This window comes from Pan troglodytes, chromosome 10 (genome assembly GCF_028858775.2).
Source record: "Pan troglodytes isolate AG18354 chromosome 10, NHGRI_mPanTro3-v2.0_pri, whole genome shotgun sequence".
Taxonomy (NCBI): Eukaryota; Metazoa; Chordata; class Mammalia; order Primates; family Hominidae; genus Pan; species Pan troglodytes.
The window spans coordinates 96,185,773-96,208,322 of NC_072408.2; positions in this window are offsets into that span (position 1 = coordinate 96,185,773).

A 22,550-nucleotide genomic window follows, 5' to 3' on the forward strand; every position below is an offset into this window, starting at 1 on the left:
GTTTATGAACACATGAACAGGCAAGCACATACACTTAAAAGATGAAACAAAGAAAAAAGTTGATCCATGTCATTCAATGAGAAAGGCTGCCCGCAGCACTCCAGCTCAAACATAGTGTCCCCTCAAGCTCTCTATCCCCCTCCCCACTCCCTCACCTTCCCTCAGATTCAGGGAAATCAGATTGGGAGGTTAGTGCATCATTGACAGAGAATGCCCCCCTTCCACGCTCTGTAAGTCTCCCCCAGAAGCGGGGAAGGCAGTTCCCTTCAGTAGCACAGTTAGGGTTGATTAGTGTTGGTTCCACAAGTTAAGGCACTTCAGGCTGCTTTAATGGCAGCGTGGTTCCTCCCCTCCTTTTTTAAGGCATGTGTCCTCTAAGAGTAGTAAAGCTTTGGAAACTGTGCAGACTGTTAAAGTTGACAGCTTAATACAGGATCATTGAAGTCGGCAGGCAAAAGGATCCTCGGAGACACCTCCCTCAGACCAGAAGCTTCCAGAAGGCCTGGGCAGCTCTGTGTTTCGGCTGGGCATGGCACACTGGAGCCCCCCGAGGCCAGAGGGTGGTGCGTTCAGGTAGCAAAGACAGGTGGGCTCCGTCCTGCCTTCACCTGCAGCTGCCCTGGCTGCTGGTGGAGAAAATATGACAAATTCTAATTTTTCTGCACATTAATGTGCTGTGGTATAGGTCTAAGGGAGGGGGCGCAGATGGTGGTGATGGAAGTGGAAACAAAAAATCAATGAAAGAGACTCTTGATAAAACAAGCGTCATATATCTAAAAATAAAATAATAACAAATGGTTATCCTAGCGTATACATCCAGATGACATTTGGAAATTTGCATAAAAGTAACAGAAGGGCTAAATGAAGCCTTCTGGAAAAGTCATAGTCTTTCAAACTTTATGTACTCTTGGATTCTAGAAACTCACTTCAGTTATTTAAGTGAAATGACCAGAATTAGTGTCATCTCCATACATTGAGCAGGAAGTTAACTTTGAGGAACTATACATGAGCACTTGTCCCTGAGGTTGTAGTATCTTTATGTCCTTTTCACGCCCTCGCCACAAAAAGCCCCAGCAAGAACAATCAATGTTTTCCTGCTTAACCCATATTTTTATCTGAATGTACATTCTCCCTCCTCCCTCTTCCCTCTAGGCATTTGCTAGGCCCTTAGGAGGTCAGGCAACTTGCACTGTGGCACATGAAGAATATTCACATACTTCATATCCTGCAGGAGAAAGGAGACAGCACAAGAAATTCTGTTGTCACTAATTGAAAGTAGTTTATCACTTTATCTTTAGAAGGTCTAATGCCAAAACTTCAAGGAGATAATAAATAGTCCAGTCTGGGTTTGAGCCTGGAGTTTGGATGTCTAAGATGACTCTGAGCGGATGTGGATTTACGTGTTAGTACCTGAAAGTGGGCACAGCCCCCACCTTGGAATGAATGTACACTTCCAAAGGACTCGTTCCCACAGGGTGGTGGAAGGAACAACAGAGACAGCTATGTGCCCACATGCTCAGCCATCTGCCATTCCAACCACACGTCTCTCCCCCCGTTTCCTGCAAATGATTCATCTATTCTTTTTCTCCTTCTTCAAAGATAACTCTGTAGGCACTTAAGGAGGGGAAAGTCATTAAGAAAAGTGGAATCTGGAGTTATTAGGATGAGATAGAGCAGATTAAACAGTCTGGAATTTCACAAAGCAAACAGCACAGGGTGCGGACCCTGGGCCCGTCTCTCTCCTGCTGGTGCATCATTTCACAGGTTATCATCCTTCATGAACAGGTCAACAAAAATGGCCACAGGTAAACATGAGCATATGAGTTGCTAAAGAGAAAGAAAGACAGAGAACAGCAGAAGTCAGGAGGATTCTGGATTTTCCAACTGGAGCCTCTGTGCATCTTATCCGGCATCACAGACAGTGTCTGTCGCTAAGTGATGCCAAAGGTTTTACACCAGTGAATGGGATCTTTGTGACTTTTTCCAATAACAGACCAAAAAGCTGCCACTAAAATCATGCTTTTAAAGGAGATCCTGAACAATAGCCAGTGAAGATGATTATGGCCATGTCCCCATGTCCATGAGGAGGTGCTTGGTGGGTATTTGTTGAATTGCATCAAACTGGAGTTGGATGGGACTCAGTTCAAATCCTGACTCTGCTTCCAGCTTCTGGTACATTAGGCAAGTTGCTAAACCTCTGGGTTTAGGGGATAAAGACACTACCTCACAGGGTGGAGTGAGGAGTAGAAGATAATATACATGAAGTACTTCATGTGGTCTTTGGAAAGAGGTAGATAGATAGGCAAATATCAGGTGATTACAAATACTCCTTATAATTTCACTTCAGTTTGTACCGCATCTCACACCCTGAAGCTAGCAGGGTAAAGAGCTCTCAGGAGAATGAAGAGGCCTCTGGCCCATTCTAGTATGGTCTCTCCCATCAGGAGGGGAAAGGCAAATATTGCATGGGACCTGGCAATAAGATTGAATGAGACATAAGCAAAGTCTGATCGCAACCTTATCCCTACCCCTTAACAGCCACTATATCCCTTGTGGCAAGTGAAGGGCCCCAGAAGTGAGGGATCTTATTGCTAAGTAGATCAGACAGAGTTCTTAAAGATTCTAATATGTTGCCTGTATTGTCTCATCTGTAAAATGGGTGTTAAAATAGCACTCATATCTTGGGTTGTGAAGATGAAAGAAGATAATCTATGTAAAGGACTGAGCACAGGGCCTGGGACAGTTAGTGATAGATACATGTTAGCTACTGTTGCTATTTTGTATTCCATGTTCAATCTATGATATTGATTAACCTGTTTATTGATTGATGGATTTTCATTTAGTAAATTAATTTTCAATAAATGATTTTCACTTAAGCATTTGTTCACGCAGTCACTTCATTCATTTATTTATCATAAAACATTTATCAAGGTCCTATTCTATACTGACACTATGCTGGGCTCAAGAGATGCTGAGGCTTTTTGGGCAAGAAGGTTGAAGACTAGGCAGGGAGAGAGGCCTGAACTAAAGCAGGAGAAGGCAAGGTGTAGTATACACATCATGGAGACATGTATAAAGCATTCCTGGAACCCAGAGGAACCAGGAAGTGCTGCTCATAAAAGATGCTTTTTGAACTAGATCTTGAAGAATGAGTAGCCCGAGGAGTTTGGGCTTGCGAATTCTAGATAACAAGAACAGCTTGCCAAAAGGGATAAAGTTGTGAAACAAACAAACAAACAAAAAACAGGGTTTGGAGCCAGGAGGACTTTGGTGTGAGTGGTGTTTGGCCATTCTGCCTGGTGCCTTCCTTTGAATTTAGGTTCGACCCCCTGTGGGGGCCACAGAGAGTCACCTGCAGCTCAGTCTTACCCCAGGTGCTGGGCCCAAGTCTGCTCTTAGAGGAAATGTAAGTAGCTCATATCACTCAGTATCGGGTCAGCTAGGCTCTGGGTTCTGTTCTGAGCTCCTGCTCTATTTCTAGCTGTGAAGTTTCCACTTGATTCCTGTCACAGGCTCTACCTTGTATTCCAGTTCAAATAACTGGGCTTTTGCCTTTGTTCTTTCTTCTACATTCTGCCTCTAAGTTTCTCTAAGACTGGAATTTTGCCTTTCCTTATCAGTCCTTCCTAGAACTTCAGTCCCTCCCAGAACTTCAGTCCCCTCCTTGGCCCTGGGGCCTCACTCCAGGCTGCTTGATCCATTTATGGTTATTGCTTGCTGGGTTCACCTTCTTCTCCTTTCTGCAGGTGGAACACAGACTGATGACAACCACGTGCTGAGATCCCCTGTTACTGCCTAGACACAAATTGCTATCTAGGTCCTGTTTCACTGCCTGGCAGAACTGCCTTGCTACTTCTGGTTTGGCTCGCCATTGCCTGAATTCCTAAACTCCATTCTGAATATTACTAGTGAAAAATGCACGGCTGGGCGCAGTGGCTCACACCTGTAACCCCAGCCCTTTGGGAGGCTGAGGCAGGTGGCTCATCTGAGGTCAGGAGTTCGAGACCAGCCCGGCCAACATGGTGAAACCTCGTCTTTACTAAAAATACAAAAATTAGCCAGGCATGGTAGTGGGCACCTGTAATTCCAGCTACTCAGGAGGCTGAGGCATGAGAATTGCTTGAACCCGGGAGGCAGAAGTTGTAGTGAGCCGAGATCACACCACTGCACTCTAGCATGGGCTATATAGAGCGAGACTCAGTCTCAAAAAAAAAAAAAAAAAGAAAAGAAAAATGCGCTACTTTGGTATTGAAATTAGCATCCAACATCAGCTTTTGGAGATACAGGTTATGCCATATACTTTGGTAAATTTCCCCCAAGCATTTAGACTTACAGAAGATATGCAGTAAAAGCTGTTGGAGTATATGCTACAAATGAGCCTTGGTGGTGTGGTCCCAGGCCTTCCTGTCCTGATTAGCATTTTATGGCATGTATAATTTTCCTTAACATTGCTCAGGGGATTAGGACACTAGTCATATGCTGCCAGCCACAAGTTTTAAAAAACCAACTTAGGAATAAAATCACAACAGGAAATGAAGACCATTTGGAAACTTGAGAACCCACATGTTCTCTATGTTATTTTCTTTTCTTTTCTTTTTTTTTTTTTTAGGAAGAGTTTCAAAGTTTCAACCTGTTTTAATGCTTGCCCATCTGGTTGTTTTATTAATGAAAACAGCAGCATCTTCTAATGCTCTTGTGTGAGGCAACAGTATTTTCCCAAAAAAATCACAGAAAAAACTTTGGGATTTGATGTACCATATTTTGTCTTTTACTTTTTTTCTTTGAAAAAATAAATCCCAACTGGAGATCATTTTAGAGAGAGTATGTGCTTAGAAATATTCAGTGAGTCATGCCTGGTGTTGTAGGTCTATTCCGGTGCGTGGGGTTTCCAGAACAATTACATAAGTGTTAGCATAGCCAGGAACTTTTGACATTTGTGGCAGCTTAATGGAGTTCTTTTCATCATTGAAAATATTCTAATTGTTGTTTCCTTAAATCTAAAATGCATAAAACTAGTGAAGCAGGATAAATTGATTCTGAGGCATTTCTATCCAGTATGCTTTGTTGGCAAAGAAACTGAAGAAAATTTACTTGAAATAAAATACAGGTGATCAAGCTGTTAACAAATACAGTGATCTAATCATCTGGCAGAAAGTGAGAGGATAAATTGTTAAGTGAGACCTTTTTGTTTCTTCTCTTTCTTTTATCTATCAAGATTTCCAGCCCAGGCGTGGTGGCTCACACCTGTAATCCTAAGCACTTTGGGAGGCTGAGGCGGGTGGATTGCCTGAGCTCAGGAGCTTGAGACCAGTCTGGGGAACACGGTGAAACCCCGTCTCTACTAAAAATACAAAAAATTAGCCAGGCATGGTGGCTTGTGCCTGTAATCCAAGCTACTCAGGAGGCTGAGCTACGAGAATCGCTTGAACCCAGGAGGCAGAGGTTGCCGTGAGCCAAGATCATGCCATTGCACTCCAGCCTGGGCAACAGAGCGAGACTCCGTCTCAAAAAAAAGAAAAAAAAAAAAGATTTCCTTTTCTTTTACAGCCTGACCATAGCATATTGTTTACTTGCACAACCCTACATAATGAGATTATTCAATCACATGTTTTTTAAAATTCAGGGATTCCAAAGCTATTAGATCAATACTTTTCTTTAATCTTTCAAAAGATCACCAGGAAATAATGTGATATTCCACTACTACTAATTTGTTTGTTAAAATATATTTTTAAGTACCTGTGTTCCAAAGTATCTCCTAGTATGAGAAACTAGAGAAAGACCCAACCGAAGTCATTATCAATTAATTTTTTCTATCTCAAAGGTGAGCTCCCCAAATCCAGAGTTTAGGGGCTTTCTAGGGAGGGTGAAGTCCTTAGTTTTGTTTTTATTTTTTTTGAGACGGAGTCTCGCTCTATTGGCAGGCTGGAGTGCAGTGGTGTGATCTTGGCTCACTGCAACCTCCGCCTCCCGGATTCAAGCAATTCTCCTGCCTCAGGCTCCCGAGTAGCTGGGACTTCAGGTGTGTGCCACCACGCCTGGCTAATTTTTGTATTTTTAGTAGAGATGGGGTTTCACCATGTTGGCCAGGATGGTCTTGATCTCTTGACCTTGTGATCCGCCCGCCTCGGCCTCCCAAAGTGCTGGAATTACAGGCGTGAGTCACTGCGCCTGGCCGGAAGTCCTTAGTTCTTATAGATGATTGTTCGGTGTCTTGCACAATTTTGCTACTACCTTATTTTCCTGCAGATAAGACATTGTAGTTATGGGTGTTACTGTATTTATTGGTTCAAAAGACATGGTGCAAAGGACAAGTAGGCCAAGCAGGCTCTGACTCATAGAGGTTGCTGCCTGCTTGTGCCATGTGTGCGCCTTTTGAGTAAAGAGCACAGTCCACCAAGTCCAGCTCTGCATGCTCAAGTGCTATTGAATTCTTTCCATCTGACCACAAGTACTTGAGCACCTTTCCTCCATAGCAGAGCTGATAGCACAGAGCACACTGAGAATCCCTATAGGGAAGGTGTGGTGAGGCTGTGTGAACTGTGTGGGCTGTGGTCACGTAGTTGATCATGTAAATGGGATCACAAACTTAGTAAGCATCCTGTGACACACCGTCGTCATTAGAGTGTGCTTGTTGATGTTGGAGTACTATGTGCTATTCAGGACTATTTCCAAGAATCTAGTTGAATATATATCCTGGGCTGTAGGATACAGGATGAAAAGAGGATTTGGTGTCCCTGCCAAGTTTCCTAGATAATGCAGATAATTTCTTTTAGCAGGAAGTGATGTGTACATCTCAGGGCTGGGAAGGTGCAGGTATAGGAAATTAGCCTTAGCAAGAAACAAAATGCCAAAATCAAGGCCAAGTGAGAACATAACTTCTAGACCAACAGAAAGGAAGTGAGGGGATCTGAGCTGCCCTGTTTTGTTTCTGAAAAACCACTCATCTTGCTCTTCTATATTCCTGACTTTCTCCATCCAGTAGGCACCAAGTCCAGCTAGCTCTGTCTCTTCTGATTTTGGAATCTGTCTTCCCTTCACCATCTCTCCAGTCATGGAGTTCAGTCTCTTACCATACTCACCTGGATTACTGCAATAGACACTAACTGGTCTCCCTGCTTTCAGTCTTCAACACCCCATATCTCACCAAAGGGATCTTTGTTGTCTGTCCATTGTTAAATGGTTGGGATTTATTGGGAGGATTTCTGTCTGCTCTCAGGATGGACCAGAAGTTTCAGAAATTGATAGAAATGGGTCGGGTAGGGATGGGTAGGGTTAGAACATTCAACAGTGTTGTCAGTGCCCTGCCCCAGAATGAATGCTCTTCCATCATTTCTCCATCTTTTCACCCTCTTTCTTCACTCCAGGGAGTGAACATTGTTCCAGCTTGGGTCAGGTGGCTGTTTGTTGGTGAGTAAGGGGTTCAGGGAACAGATTTAACAACTCAGCAGGCAATCCTTCAAAGGGAAATCAAGGTGGAATGGATACTGAGTTCTCAAAAATCAACATGTTCCCATGATATGTTGACTATAGAAGGGTCATCTAAGTGCAGTAGCAAATATAGTTTATAGTATTTACTCGAATGGCTTGTTAATTTATCTCTCTTCCTCAATAGACATTGAAGTCCCTGGAGGAAGAACCATGTCTTATTCATCTTTGTATGCCTGGCCTCTCATAGACACATACAATAAGTACTCATTGTATCAAAGAATGAATCAATGTTCCCGTAAGTGAAAGCTGTGTTTGGTCTAGTCTATATGCTTCCAGAACTACTTTATGGTCCCCCAGCCCCAGCCTTCAGTGACCCTGCTTCCTGAGCTAGAACTGCTCAACACTGACCTCAGCAGCAACCCACCTTCTGAGTCCACCCACCCTCTGGGTGCTCCTGAAGGGGCAGAGAGAGCCAAGCGGCTATATGTCAGATACAAGACCTCACTGTCTGCTTCCTTTCGTCCATCTCTCTTTTTTTTTTTTTTTTTTTTTTTTTTTTTTTTTTTTTTTTTTGACAGAGTCTCACTCTGTCGCCCAGGCTGGGCTGGAGTGCAGTGGCGCCATCTTGGCTCACTGCAAGCTCTGCCTCCCGGGTTCACGCCATTCTCCTGCCTCAGCCTCCTGAGTAGCCGGAACTACAGGCGCCCGCCACCACGCCCGGCTAATTTTTTTGTATTTTTAGTAGAGACGGGATTTCACCATGTTAGCCAGGATGGTCTCAATCTCCTAACCTCGTGATACACCTGCCTTGGCCTCCCAAAGTGCTGGGATTACAGGTGCGAGCCATCGCGCCCAGCCCTTTCGTCTATCTCTTATAGCACCATTTTAGCCTTCAGGGACTCCTAACATGCATTTGTTCCTGGAGTGCTTAGTAGTTGTGGATGAACTGATATCTATCTTATTTGGCAATGTAATAAAAGGAATGTGCTTTGACATCAGACAGAGTTGCAATATGAACACTTCAAGTACTAGCTGTGTGACTCTGGATACTTTTTTTTAACCTCTCGGGGTCTTTGGTTACACACAAGTCCAATGAAGACACTACAAGTGTAAATGAAATAATATATGCAAAGACACTTGTTATAACGCTTGGCATTTGACAGGTGTCCTGTGAATGTCAGCTCCCTTCTGCCTTTGTGGCTTATAGCAATAGGGGCATGAGGAAAATTTGCAGTGCTAGCGTAGGTAATTTGAGCTGAAAGGAAAAAGAGAAAAAAGGAGAATGAACGTACCCAGTTGCTCTAACATGAATCAAAGTCAATGATTAACTTTTTACTGACTATATAAAATGCAACAAAGTTTAAATAAATGTAACAACTGGGCTTAAGGGAGAAACAAACCCATATATTTTCTAAAACAATAGAATTAGATATTTGGCAAACTAGAACCGGCACGGGCATAACAATTAAATTTCTTCTCTAATGAGTGTTGTTTGTTTTACTCTAGGATGCACTGGGATAAAATATTGGGATAAAATTTAGAGAGGTCTGTTTAGAAAAGGGAATTAAACATGATTGGCTATTATTGTGTCTTTGTTTTCTCATTTAAAAAAATTACAGAGGCTGGGTGTGGTGGCTCACACCTGTAATTCCAGCACTTTGGGAGGCCAAGGTGGGCGGATCACGAGGTCAGGAGATCGAGACCATCCTGGCTAACACGGTGAAACCCCGTCTCTACTAAAAATACAAAAAATTAGCTGGGCGTGGTGTCGGGCGCCTGTAGTCCCAGCGACTTGGGAAGCTGAGGCAGGAGAATGGCGTGAACCTGGGAGGTGGAGCTTGTGGTGAGCTGAGATCACGCCACTGCACTCCAGCCTTGGTGACCGAGCAAGACTCCATCTCAACAACAACAACAAAAATACAAACAGAAAATTCAAGTACTGCAGTGGAAATATGATGGAGTTTCTATCAAATTATATCAAAAGTGTGTTGTTCTGGGGAGAACTTAAACCAATTCAACAGCTCAAAAGGAGGGCATGAAACCCACTCCTCCCACCTCCAGTAGCACTCCTTTTACTCATTTTTTCCCCTTCTCCAAAATTCTAAACTGCTCACGCATTCCAGATTGTTCCTGAGGAGAATGAGCATATGCTATCCTGGTGTGGAAATGCCTGGTATGCTAATTCATAGTTTGGAGGAGAGAGAAGATATGAGGTCAAACTGGAAGATAGTGAACTAAAAATAATATAACCCACCTCCATGCCTCTCTCTTTAGCTCAGTGCCACATCTTCCCCTGCCAAAGGGAAGCCACGGCGCCACAACATCCTGAGGAGAGAGAGCCTTGATTTTTCTGTTGGGGACCCACTTTTCCCCCATAGGAGAAACAACCATCAATCACAATACCTTCCCCTATCCTGGCCAAAGGGAGGTTGGATCCCTAGCTGAAGGTAGGCCTATCAGATACTCTTGACCTGGAATTTCAGTGTGGAGAGAAGTGACACAAAAACTGAGAATGGTTGGAAATCATTTACCCTGGAGGCAATGAAACTAAGGAAACTGCATTATTCACAAAACCTGAATTTCTAGAGCTTCTCTTGTCCTTGAATAAAGCAGATTCTTCAGCCTCTCCTTCTGTGAGATACTCTATATCCTTCCGATAAATTGGTTTGCTTAAGCTATCCAGAGTCAACTTCTGTTAACCTCATCACAGAATTCTGATGAAAATAGCTTCTCAGATGCTTCAGGCTCCAATATGCAATGCTAAAGGTCAAAATTTAGGGGTGGGGGAGGAGTCACTTGGGTCAAACATTTACTAAGGCACCAAGCTCAATTTTTCTGAAGACATTCTTCTCCCAGAGGTTGGCTTTATGGCATCCCTTACAGAGCGAGGGCCACACAGGCCTGGGAAGGAAAAGGAGCCCCTGAGTCCATCTTTTCCTGCAACTAATTTGGTTAAAATCACCAGATTCCCTAATTCTCCTAATGCAATTCCAATGAGTCCCACAGATTCTAGAAAAGTGTCAGTGGTGCTGGTCTAGGTGGGTAAGTTTCAATCTGTCTTGTAAGAGGCAGTGACAAAGTTACACAGTAATTATATAACAGATTATGGTGAAGAAGCAGCCGCTGCCTTTAAAAAAAAAATCACTGCGTGGGAACTTTTCAAATCACAACCCTCCATTAGGAGCCTATATTTCCCAGAAGATCCTCATTCCTTCATTTAGGCAGCAGTTTTAAACTCAGCTGGAACCACTGTTTCCTCATGACAGCAACAGAAAGGGCCAAACTGTATCTTATTTTACTAAATAAGCAGCGTGTCCTAGTCATGGCACTTTGTATCCCTAGGATGTCACCTTGTTTTGAAGTTATTTCAGCTTTGGTTTGAAAAGTATCCTGTCAGCAAAACCAGCCTTCTCCCCATGGAGTTTAGGAGCCAGGAGGGAGTAGGGGAAGGGATGCGTAGGAGATGATGTTCCTGAATCATTTACCAGGAGCCCTCCACCTGTTGAAATTATGTTCTCTTCCTCTCCCCTTCCCCCTTCCCCTTCTCCTCCTCCTCCTCCCCCTTCCCTCCTTCCCATTCCCTCCTCCCCTGCTTCCTTCTCTCCCTTCTACTTCTCGTCTTTTATTTATTTGGTTTTGCTGCAGGTGCAACTCCAGTATCCTGATGGGGGAAGCAACTTAAGTGTTTTTTGTTTTTTTAAAACAGAATCTCACTCTTGTCCGCCAGGCTGGGGTGCAGTGGCATGATCTGGGCTCACTGCAACCTCTGCCTCCTGGGTTCAAGCGATTCTCCTGCCTCAGCCTCCTGAGTAGCTGGGATTACAGGCACCCACCACCATGCCCAGCTAATTTTTGTATTTTTAGTAGAGACGGGATTTCACCATGTTGGCCAGGCTGGTCTCGAACTCCTGACCTCAGGTGATCCATCCGCCTCGGCCTCCCAAAGTGCTGGGATTACAGGTGTGAGCCACTGTGCCTGGCCCAGTATATTCTTTTATTCAACAACATTTGTTGAGTATCCTGGACCAGGTACTGGTAAACTAGATAGGCAACATCCTTGCCTTGGAGGAGCTTCTATTCCAATGGAGGGAGACAGAAGCAAATGATGATTTCAGATCTGCTTGGCCCACAGGGAGCCCCTGGGTCTAACATATGGGCAGGGGATTCCAAAGTCCTTACTTTCCAGGTGGAAATGGTTGCTTGTATGAAGTAGCAATTAGATGAACACTTCAGACAAGGACAATCAAAACAGGAAGTTGTCGATTTCAAATACCTTCAAAGAAGGAAAATGTTTCAGGGAAGCTTTTACTTCCATGGACTCATTTCAGCAGTTCTTTGGTCTTATGTGAGACCTTTTAATGAGTCCCTTGTATTTATGAAATGCTGTATGACTGCACACAGTCCCTTTGTGCATGTGACTTCACTTGGTCCTGTGAGAAGGACTGAGCAGGTATTATCCTGATTTTACAAATGAGAAAACTGAGGCTCAGACAACTTGCCCAAACGCACCCAGCTAGCTTAGGTGTATGACTAGAAACCAGGCTTTCCCCTTTCCTGATCAACACCACGAACCTCACTTCTCCTCTCTTGCCTCCCTCATGGTCATCTTTTTCATCCATCACGAAGGGCGCTGCTGCTGTGGGTTTGACTGGGATTACCCATGATATTTTAGGAATATGATATTCTGGGAAAGAGGACACACCCCCCAACATACACACACTCCTAAAAAGTATATATCCCTGTAATTTGCTACCATCATTTGTCAAAAATTATTAGCGTCAAGCCTTTCTGGGGGGCCTGGCTCAGAGACCATTCAGGAAAACAACCAAATTTCCAGTGGCATCTATCTGTTCTAATGCCAGCACTGTGGTCATAGGAAGCCATTCACAGAGGATACAACATACCTAATTATTATTTGGCATCAAAAACACCAGAAGCAGGAATATTGATGGTATATTAACAGTGACTTCTGAATGTATAACCATATTTGCCTGATTCATCCATCCCTATAAAAATTGATCAAGCTGGGTGCAGTGGCTCATGCTTGTAATCCCAGCACTTTGGGAGGCTGAGGCTGGAGGATCAGCATAGGCCCAGGAGTTTAAGACCAGCCCAGACAGCACAGTGAGACCTCATATTTACAAAATTAAAAAAAAAATAGCTTGATATTTTGGCATGTGTCTATAATCTCAGCTACTTGGGAGGCTGAGGCAGGAGGATTGCTTGAGCCCAAGAGGTTGAGGCTGCAGCAAGCTATAATCATGCCACTGCACTCCAGCCTTGGCAACAGAGCAAGATGCTCTCCCTCTCTCTCTCTCTGTCTCTCTCTCTCTCTCTCTCTTTTTTAAATGATCAGTTTAGTGATAACAGAGTGGAAACCACATATAAGTAAACTTTATTACAATAATGTGTCCTCTACTAATGAAAGTTAAGATTTATCTAACATCTCTTATGAACCAGCCCCTATACTAAGTGTTTCATGTAATTATCTCATATAATCTTTACCACAGCCTTTTAAGTTAGGTGCTGTTATTATAACCATTTTACAGATGAGGAAATTGAGGCTCCGAAAGGTAAACTGTTTTGCCCAACAATATATAGCTACATGGTGATAGAACTAGTGTTTGAAAGTTGGGCCGTCTGACTGCAAAATCTCTTTCCTAATCACTGTTCTAATTGGTGCACAGATTATTAGAGTTAGACCTTAGTTGAACTTCCTATTTTAGACAGATGGAAGCAGAGGCCCTAGCAGATTAAGGATCTGCTTAACGTCTTCACCAACAGAATGGGACTTGCTTCTACATTGCCTCTCAACTGGAGAAGAGCTGGAATGAGTCTTTTGATTTTCGCCTATAGATTTACAGAAGAATACCTTCTGAGAATTTGAGTAGAGAATATCCATGCCATGTAAAGTGGAATCTTGACAAACTTGTACTCATGAACCCAGTTATGAGGTTGTCTATTCAATCATAAGAAACATTTCTAAGTGACTAAAAACTAGCCATATTCTAGTAGGAGTCCCCTATTCTACCTAGGTCTGTTCTGATAAGAGAAACCTGGAGCAATCTGTTTCAAAACAATAAATTTATCTGAAGCTTCCAGAGGAGTCATCTTTGAAAAACTCATAAGCAAGGAGTTAACTGTTGTAATAAGCTGATGGTAATAGTGCAGGTTTTATTACTTTTGTTTTGGTTGGTTTTGTTTTCTTCTTTTTTTCTTTTTTGAGTTCAATAAACCACACTGAATGTTAATAATCCATTAGTTCTAGAGGAAACATTTTTAGCTCCAAGAAAATTACTTTTTCCTCCCAAATCTGAACCTGTAAACACCAAAGCTCTTTGTCTTATAAAAAGGCTTAGCGTTAGTTGTTTCAACAAGATTAGCCCTGTTGATCTGAAGCACCTGTGCTTCCAGAAAATGTAGGACATTATCAATTTTTAACATTTGTCCAGGAAGCTGTGCTTGGACTAATGTTATTTATCCAGCTGGGTATACTGACTAGGACAGAGCAGATGAAAGTAGTTGGGGATTGTGTAACATCTAAGATTGGCCCTGATAATCAATCCAGCCTGGAGCACATGGACGTGATTACAAAATACCATCTTCCCTTTTTTTCAGGATACTGATAAAACAGAAGGCAGTGCTATCTGCCATAACCCACTTCAAGAATTCTGGGGACCTGTTTTTAGGTCACTTAGTTGTTCTGCTTAGTTTTCTGGATGGTGAGCACACAGAAGGCACAAGATGAAAACTCTAACACACAATTTGCATCAATGACACCCTTGGGGTTGTTAAAAGAACAAATAAAAAGGGGTGTGGGAGGAGGTCTGTGGAACTGTGTGCGCCACCTCCGTATGGGCTCACTTCGGCCTTCTCCAGGGAGGAACTCTGTGCAGCTGCATCCCCATTCCTGTCCCCTCCGCCTGCACACACTGGAATAGCAAGAAGGCAGCAGAGAGCACACAAAAAGACACTCAGTAGGGGAAACAGTCCCACTGTTTAACCTCGGGTGTTCAATGAACACAGTAGGGCTGGGGGCGGGAGGGCCAAAACAGGAAGAGGAAAAATACAAGATGGTTTGGTAAGAAAGCAAAAATAGAAAGAGTCCCAAATTTTTAAAAATAAAAATAAAATCAAAACCAAAAACCACAGGCTGCATTTATCTGAGAAGCGAGAAAGTGAAGGAAGCAATTTAAACTAGAACGATGCAAAAGTGGCAGGCGGCACAGGGAGCTCCCACTGCCTTCCCCAGCAGGACTGCAAGGGTGGGAGGATCCATTCAAACCAAGCACCTCCAAGCTTGGCAAAGGATTGCTCTCTGAATGACGCCAGGCCTCACCCAGCTGCTTGGAAACAAGCTTGCATGAAGGTAGGAGGGAAAGGATTGCAGAGAACCTGCTGGCGTGCTTCTTCCCTATCTGAGTTTGAATGCTTCTCAGAGAACTTTAAAGGCTGACGGCTAAATTTAATCAGAGTTAAATCATTGAAATGAAGATGTTCTCATGCAATACAAATGAAAAGTGATTCTGCCAGTGCTTTCCCTATAAGGCAATGAATGGTACAGGCTCCTAAGGAGCAGCCCAGCAGTTTGGAAATGTTATGAATTCAGGGGAGGCAGGAAATGTGAAAGTCTGGTTCATTGCTACTATTGTCTTCCGGGGATTTTTGGCCTGGAGGTGAAACAGGCAGGGTTTTACAGCTGGTATTGTGCAATGACTGAGCACTTGCTCGCTCCCAGTTCAGTAAAATTCTTCATACATGGCATCCTAACTACATTATTTCAGACAGCTGTTTTCTCTAAGGAACTCCAAATATTTTCTGCAAAGGCGCTTACATAAACCTTACAACCGTGGACTTAGACTGAATGAAACATTAGTTTGTTGTTTCAAGACAGTTTGATTCAAGGCAATCTGATTTTGTGCCAGTTTAATCATTTTAGAAAATGTACAGGTCCAGTTCTGGTTCAGACTGGCTTATCTTCACATGATTTATTTTCCATAAAAGTAAATGTTAAATCATAGTGATAAGTCATGTATGCTTGATACAATGTGATGAGAAGGGCACTTTACCTCTGTAAGCTGTGCTTCCAAAAACCCATAACTCCTGTCTAACCACAGGAAGAACATTAAATAAACCCAAATTGAAAAACATTCTACAGATTACCTCACTAGTTCTCCCCAAGGTCATCCCAAACCAGGAAAGTCTGGAAAACTGTCACAGTCCAGAGAAGCCTAAAGAGACATGACAACTAAATGTAATGCAGTATCCTGTTGATACATTACTATTGACCTTTCCTGGAACAGGAAAGGATGCGGGGGAGAGACCAAGGCAATCTGAATAAAGCATGGTCTGCAGTCAACAGTAATGTATCAATTTTGGTTCCTTAATTGTGACAAGTATACATAATATAGGATGTTGACAATAAGCAAACTAGATGTGCAATACATGGAAACCTTCTATATTCACAACTTTTCTACAGATCTAAACTAGTCTAAAATTAAATGCTTATTAAAAAATAAATGTCACACCTGTAATCCCAACCCTTTGGGAGGCCAAGGGAGGAGGATCGCTTGAGCTCAGGAGTTTGAGACCAGCCTGTGCAACATGGTGAAACCCTGTCTCTACAAAAAATACAAAAGTTAGCTGGGTATGGTGGTGCATGCCTGTAGTCCCAGCTACTCTGGAGGTTGAGGTGGGAGGATGGTTTGAGCCTGGGAGGCAGAGCTTGCAGTGAGCACAGATTGTGCCACTATACTCCAGCCTGGGTGACAGAGTGAGACCCTGTCTCAGAAAAAAAAAAAAAAAAAAAAAAGTCAAAAGTTAGTCTCATGATTCTGCAAAATCAGTAATTTGAATCCATTTCAGGTTTCAAATCATGGTTGGTTTAGATCCCTGTTCCTAGTGTCCTATTTTTATTGGAATTTTACCAAGAGGAAAATTGAAACATAAAGACAGGGCTGAACACAAGGTGAGGGCTGATATGACAAAGGAGAATTTCTCTTCTGGAACTCATCTACCTGGCTCTCCACTCAAGCACCTGGCCTCTGGACAGTGCCTAATTACCTTCCGCCAAGATAGTGGGTAATAAAGGAATTTCAGGTGTTACCTTTGTTAAGAGTTTATGTATTTTAATGGGATATTATGAAGAGAGAAAATGGGTGCTGAGGAATGATTTCAGCCCCTACCCAAACAACACAGGGTAGTCAGTTAGTTTTAGGGCAGCGGCCATCATTTCTGAGACTTAAAGGCACAACTCCCTGGAGACAATCCGGGATAATGTGACTTCTCATCTCACGCATATGAAATACAGTCAGTGTGGGAGTGAGTCCTGGAGCCATGACAGCAAGAGGCCAGCCTCTAAGAGATGATCTGTACCTTGCTTTTCGGTCTTTAATAACTTGAGATATTGCTGCCAGCTACTTAACCAAGCTCTGCAACTGCTGTAATGAGAAAGTGATGACCTTTGGACTTACAAAGTCCTGCACTCAAGTCCCCCATGTCCAAATTTGCCACTTCCTGGATGTGTGGCCCAGGTCAGCCTACTTAATCTTGCTGATATTCCAGTTTTTCATCAGGAACAAGGCTGATCATAATACTACCTTGAAGGATTGCTGTGAGGACTAACTAGAGGGAGTGTGTGAGAGTCCCTTGCCCAATGTCTGGAACACAGTAGGTATTGAACAAATATTCTTTCCTTTTGCCCTTTCCCTCCTTTCTCACACAGCAGGACAGTGGAGACAGGCACAGCCTGGCAGCTCAGCTCCTCTCACAAATCGTTCTCTCTGTTCTCACGAGATTAGCATTTCTAATAGGATAAGGAATTCTTTCTAATTCATTGATTATTAGTCCTGATGTTTGCAAATAATCTCTCCTGATTTGCGCAGAACCAAGAACTTAATGCTCTTTCAGGGTTTAAATTTATTTATTATTATTTTGTTGTTATTCAGTGGAAAGGTCCAATTTTATTCCACCAGAAATTGTCTGGATGGCTCTCCTGCTGGATAATTAAAGCTAATGGAGCCCAGGAGCTATGCAAAGTAGACACTAAAAGAGGATTGTTTAAAACAAGATGGGAACCGTCTGCTAATAGTGCCTTGCAGCCAGAGATGTCAGGATATCTCAGTAGAATTGTGGTAACAAATAAGCAAGAGGCAAGGTACCTAAGAGAGCTAAGAGTGGTGGGGAGAAGAAGAAAAACAGAGCAAGCAGGCAGACGGGGTAAATAGGGAGAGACCCCTCAATACAGAGACGGTCTAGAGGTGAAAAAACTGGGGAAAGCTGTTTCTGAAACCTTCATAGGGGACTTCGAAGGGAAAAATTTCCCAACATCCAGGCCTTTTATAATTTTGAGTAACAGCCGCCTTCACAGTAGATGTGTTTCTGTCATGATACGTGTACAAGTACATCCCTTATTCCAGGCCTGTCCTTACAGTGTGGCCTGCCGAACTGTGCAGTTTACATCTAACCGACATAGAAAGCTTCTGCCTTTCAGCAAATCAAACGAGCATTCGAGTTAAATGGCCACACTTTCATTATTATTATTATTATTCACAGTCTGCATTACTACCACAACAGTGGCACTGTTAAGCAATCCATCATTTGGGCCAAACGTGAGTTTGAGGAATTCCACAGAGATCTTTTCATATTTGACCCAATAGAGTCTTCCAAGGAGTCTTCTGAACCACTGGGGTCAGGAAGGAGACATGAATTTTAAGGGTTTTACTACCAAATGTCCTTTGCTTTATTATTATTATTATTATTTATTATTATTATTATTATTATTATTTTTAAACAGGGTCTTGCTCTATCTCCCAGGCTGGAGTACAGTGGCTGGAGCACGGCCCGCTGCAGCCTTGACCTCCCAGGCTCATGTGATCCTCCCACCTCTCGGCCTCCCGAGTAGCTGGGACTACAGGCACACACCACCACACACAGCTAATTATTGTTTTTTTTTTTTTTTTAGAGATGAGGTTTTGCCATGTTGCCCAGGCTGGTCTCAAACTCCTGAGTTCAAGCAATCCTCCCACCTTGGCCTCCCAGAGTGCTGGGGTTACGGGTATGAGCCACTGCACATGTCCCTTTGCTATGTTTAGAAATTTTTAAAATAAAAAGCAGTTATCCATGTTTATGGTAGAAAATTTTGAAAGTAAGAACCATCTAAATAAATATCACCCATTACCTCATTAACCAAGGATAATGCTATAAACATTACTGTTTTCTTTTTCTTTATTTCTTTCTTCTTCTTCTTCTTCTTTTTTTTTTGAGCCAGAGTCTCCCTCTGTCGCCAGGCTGGAGTGCAGTGGTGCAATCTCGGCTCATTGCAACCTCCGCCTCCCTGGTTCAAGCAATTCTCCTACCTCAGCCTCCCGAGTAGCTGGGACTACAGGCACCTGCCACCATGCCCAGCTAAATTTTCTTGTATTTTTAGTAGAGATGGGGTTTCACCATGTTGGCCAGGATGGTCTCAATCTCCTGACCTTGTGATCTGTCCACCTCAGCCTCCCAAAGTGCTGGTATTACAGGCATGAACCACCGCACCCGGCCTCTTCTTTTTCTTTCAAAATTGTGTTTACATTTTCAATATATAAGTGGCATAGAAAATGTGGAAAACAGGGAAAAGAAGAAAAAAAGTCCATAATTATTCCACCTTAACTACTACCAAAATTTTGGTACATTTTTTCCTTAGGTTCTTTTTTGTCTTTATGAATAACATTCCCCCTTTAACATGGCAGCAACCAAACTGTATATACAATTTAGTATTATGACACTTTTGCCTGACATCATCACAAGCTTTTTCAGGGTGACAAGTTTTGTTTTCAAAAATTTTCATTTCTACCAGCACTCTAATACTACACAGAGTAGTTATATTGTTGCTTACATTAAACTGTTTCCCTAGAGTTAAGATTTAGTTTGTTTCCAGAATTTTTTATTAGAAATACCATTGTGTCAACAGTACTACCCTAATAATTTTATTTTATTTTATTTTACTTTTGAGATGGAGTTTCACTCTTGTTGCCCAGCCTGGAATGCAATGGCACAATCTTGGCTCACCGGAACCTCCGCCTCCCAGGTTCAAGCGATTCTCCTGCCTCATTCTCCCAGGTAGCTGGGATTACAGGCATGTGCCACCATGCCCGGCTAATTTTGTATTTTTAGTAGAGACGGGGTTTCTCCATGTTGGTCAGGCTGGTCTCGAACTGCCGACCTCATGTGATCCGCCTGCCTCGGCCTCCCAAAGTGCTGGGATTACAGGCGTGAGCCACCGCGCCCGGCCTATAAAATTTTTTAAAGATCCTGGAAGTGGTATAATTCTGTTATCTCAAGTTGTTTCTATTATGTAACAGACATTTATTGAGTGCCTTGATACATGCAGGATGTTAGAATAGCTAACAGAATAAGATATAGACCCTGTACTCTGGAGACTAGTCATATAGCAGAGACAGATACTTATACCACACCTTTAAGTTCACCTTGAGAAGTACTACAATGGAAGTGCCAGGATCTAATGTACAGAAATCATTTGTTCTGTATTTGGCTCATAGTAAGTGCCCAGTAACAAAATGATGACAATAATGATGACTGCAGCCACCACACTTTTTCTTTTTTGAGACAGAGTCTTGCTCTGTTGCCCAGGCTGGAGTGCAGTGGCACGATCTCAACTCACAGCAGTCTCCACCTCCCAGTTCCAGCGATTCTCCTGCCTCAGCCTCCCAGGTAACTTCGATTACAGCATGTGCCACCATGCCCAGCCAATTTTTGTATTTTTAGTAGAGGCAGGGTTTCACCATGTTGGCCAGCCTGGTCTCGAACTCCTGACCTCAGGTGATCTGCTTGCCTCGGCCTCCCAAAGTGCTGAGATTACAGGCGTGAGCCACTGCACCAGGCCAGCCACCACATTTCTCATAGAATCATTTAAATGCTGGTTTCCATGATCCTCATTTATAGAAAAACAAAATCAAGAGAGCAATGAAAAGTTACTCATGAATTATAAAAATCACTGCTAACCCACTATATGTCTAGGCTATGGCAGCAAATAGCAAAGATTATGAAGTTCCTTTTAATTGCTAAGACAAAGTTCCTCATAGAACACAAACCACTTCCATAGTAATATACTAATAGTGTGAGGTCAAACCAACTTAAATGCTGTCAGACAGCATGACTGTCCTCTTCTGAACATGACATGGGTCAGATAGAGTTATTTTTAGATAAGAGATAAGTCAGCTTAACTACACTTCTACGTCTTTAAAAATAAAAGCCCATATAACTTTGGGGACCAAGACAGATTAAGGGAATGCTAAAATTTTCCATAGGTAGATTTTTTTTTTTTTTTTGCATGTAATTCCTGATTCCCACCATTGCTTTCAGCAGCCCGGTCCACAGACCTGAACAATGGTTAATGTTTAAAAAGGTACAGCGTGTTCTGCTGAACAACTCTGCTCATTTCCTCTTCCTGATGGTGCTGCTGTGATTGCAGAACTCAAGTAAGGGCTTTTTACTATATGAGAATACATGAGAAATGATGCTCAAGTCATAATAAATGTGAGATTAAGGTCACTTGAAGATAAGAAGGTTGCAGCCTTAAGGAAAAACTTGAGTTGGCTTGGACCTCTGTGGGGGCAGGTTTACTGTAGTTTGTGGAAATAACCCACAGCTACCACTGAAATATGTGTAAGGATTTCAGACAGGAAATGAAGGAAATGCTGCATTAAACTAAAAGCACTTTAGGATTTAAATAAGCCGAATATAGATTCTCTGGTGAGAATTTGATCAGGGCACTGCTGGCATTGGCCCACCCTCTCATCTACAGTAGTGGAAAGAATTACAGTCTGCCTATCAAGTCCAGAATACAAAGTGCTTTCAGTCCTCTGACTATCCTCTTTCCTCTTTTATTAATTCCATTTCTCATTAAAATCCCCTGTACAATGTTCCATGAGAGTCAGCTCAAGGCAGCTACTGACATTTCCCATAAATGATACGCCCAATCTTCTTCCTACTAATCCAATTAGTTCTACTTCCTTCAAACTTCATTCAAAACTCAACTCATCTGATCTATGCCTGATGACCTTACGGTAATTCCTTGTCACTGTAAACCCTCAGCAGTTATTGTTGACTGATTTGCTCACTATGACCGTGTGTTTACTTGTGCCTGGCATTAGGCTTGGTGCTGGGGCTACACTGATGAGTAAACCCCAGTCACTGCCCTCATGGAGGTCACAGTTCACATGAAAAAAAACATCCTAATAAACTGTGATAAGGGCAATGGTCAAGATAGGCATGCAGAAGTATGAGGACAAGACATTCATCCTCTGGGGTGTCAGAAGGCTTCCTGGAAAAGCTGATGCCTGAGCTGGGTTTTCAAGTAGAGGAAGGTGGGGGAGATATAGATGGTAGGTAGTGTAATCCATGAACAGTTGAGATGGCCCTGTGTGCCATGGTATGCTTGGGTGTATTCATGACTTTCACTTCATGAGAAGTTCCCTATATTTGGGTTCTTTTCCTACAATTGAATTATAAGCTCTTCCAGGAACCATATTTTCTACTTATTTTGCCTTCTTCCCCTTGGGTCTCTTACAGTCCCCAGAGAGTTTTAAAGAGTTGTGTTTCACCATCCTGGGAAACACACTGCTGACTCACTGACCACCTCCAGGCCACTCTGCCCACCGTGTGTTAACAAGACTGTGTGGCCATGGAAAGATATGTAAGGCTGCAAGCCTTTTATCAGCTGTCAGGATAGACCCAGGAAGACACACAGGTCTGACTCAAAGCACATATATACTGCCTAATGGAAGAAACCATCCAAACCACTTACCCAGAAGTTCCACAAGCCCATCACATGCCATCCTTCCACTATTTCATATTCTTAGCCTTTGGTATGGTGATTTAAATTTTACATTCAAAGAGTTCTGCACCAATATTTCTATTAAGATTTCATTGGATAATTTTAAAAAGTCACTAAGCAAGTATGGAATGGATTTTCTACTTATCCCACAGAAACAGAAAGTAATCATTTTTTAAAATTAAAATCTTAAAATTGATATGGTGGATACTTTTACTGAGGTGGTCCCTGCCTCAAAAGTTGCCACTGCTGGGCAACTCACTGTCCTCTCTTAAGTCATGTGACT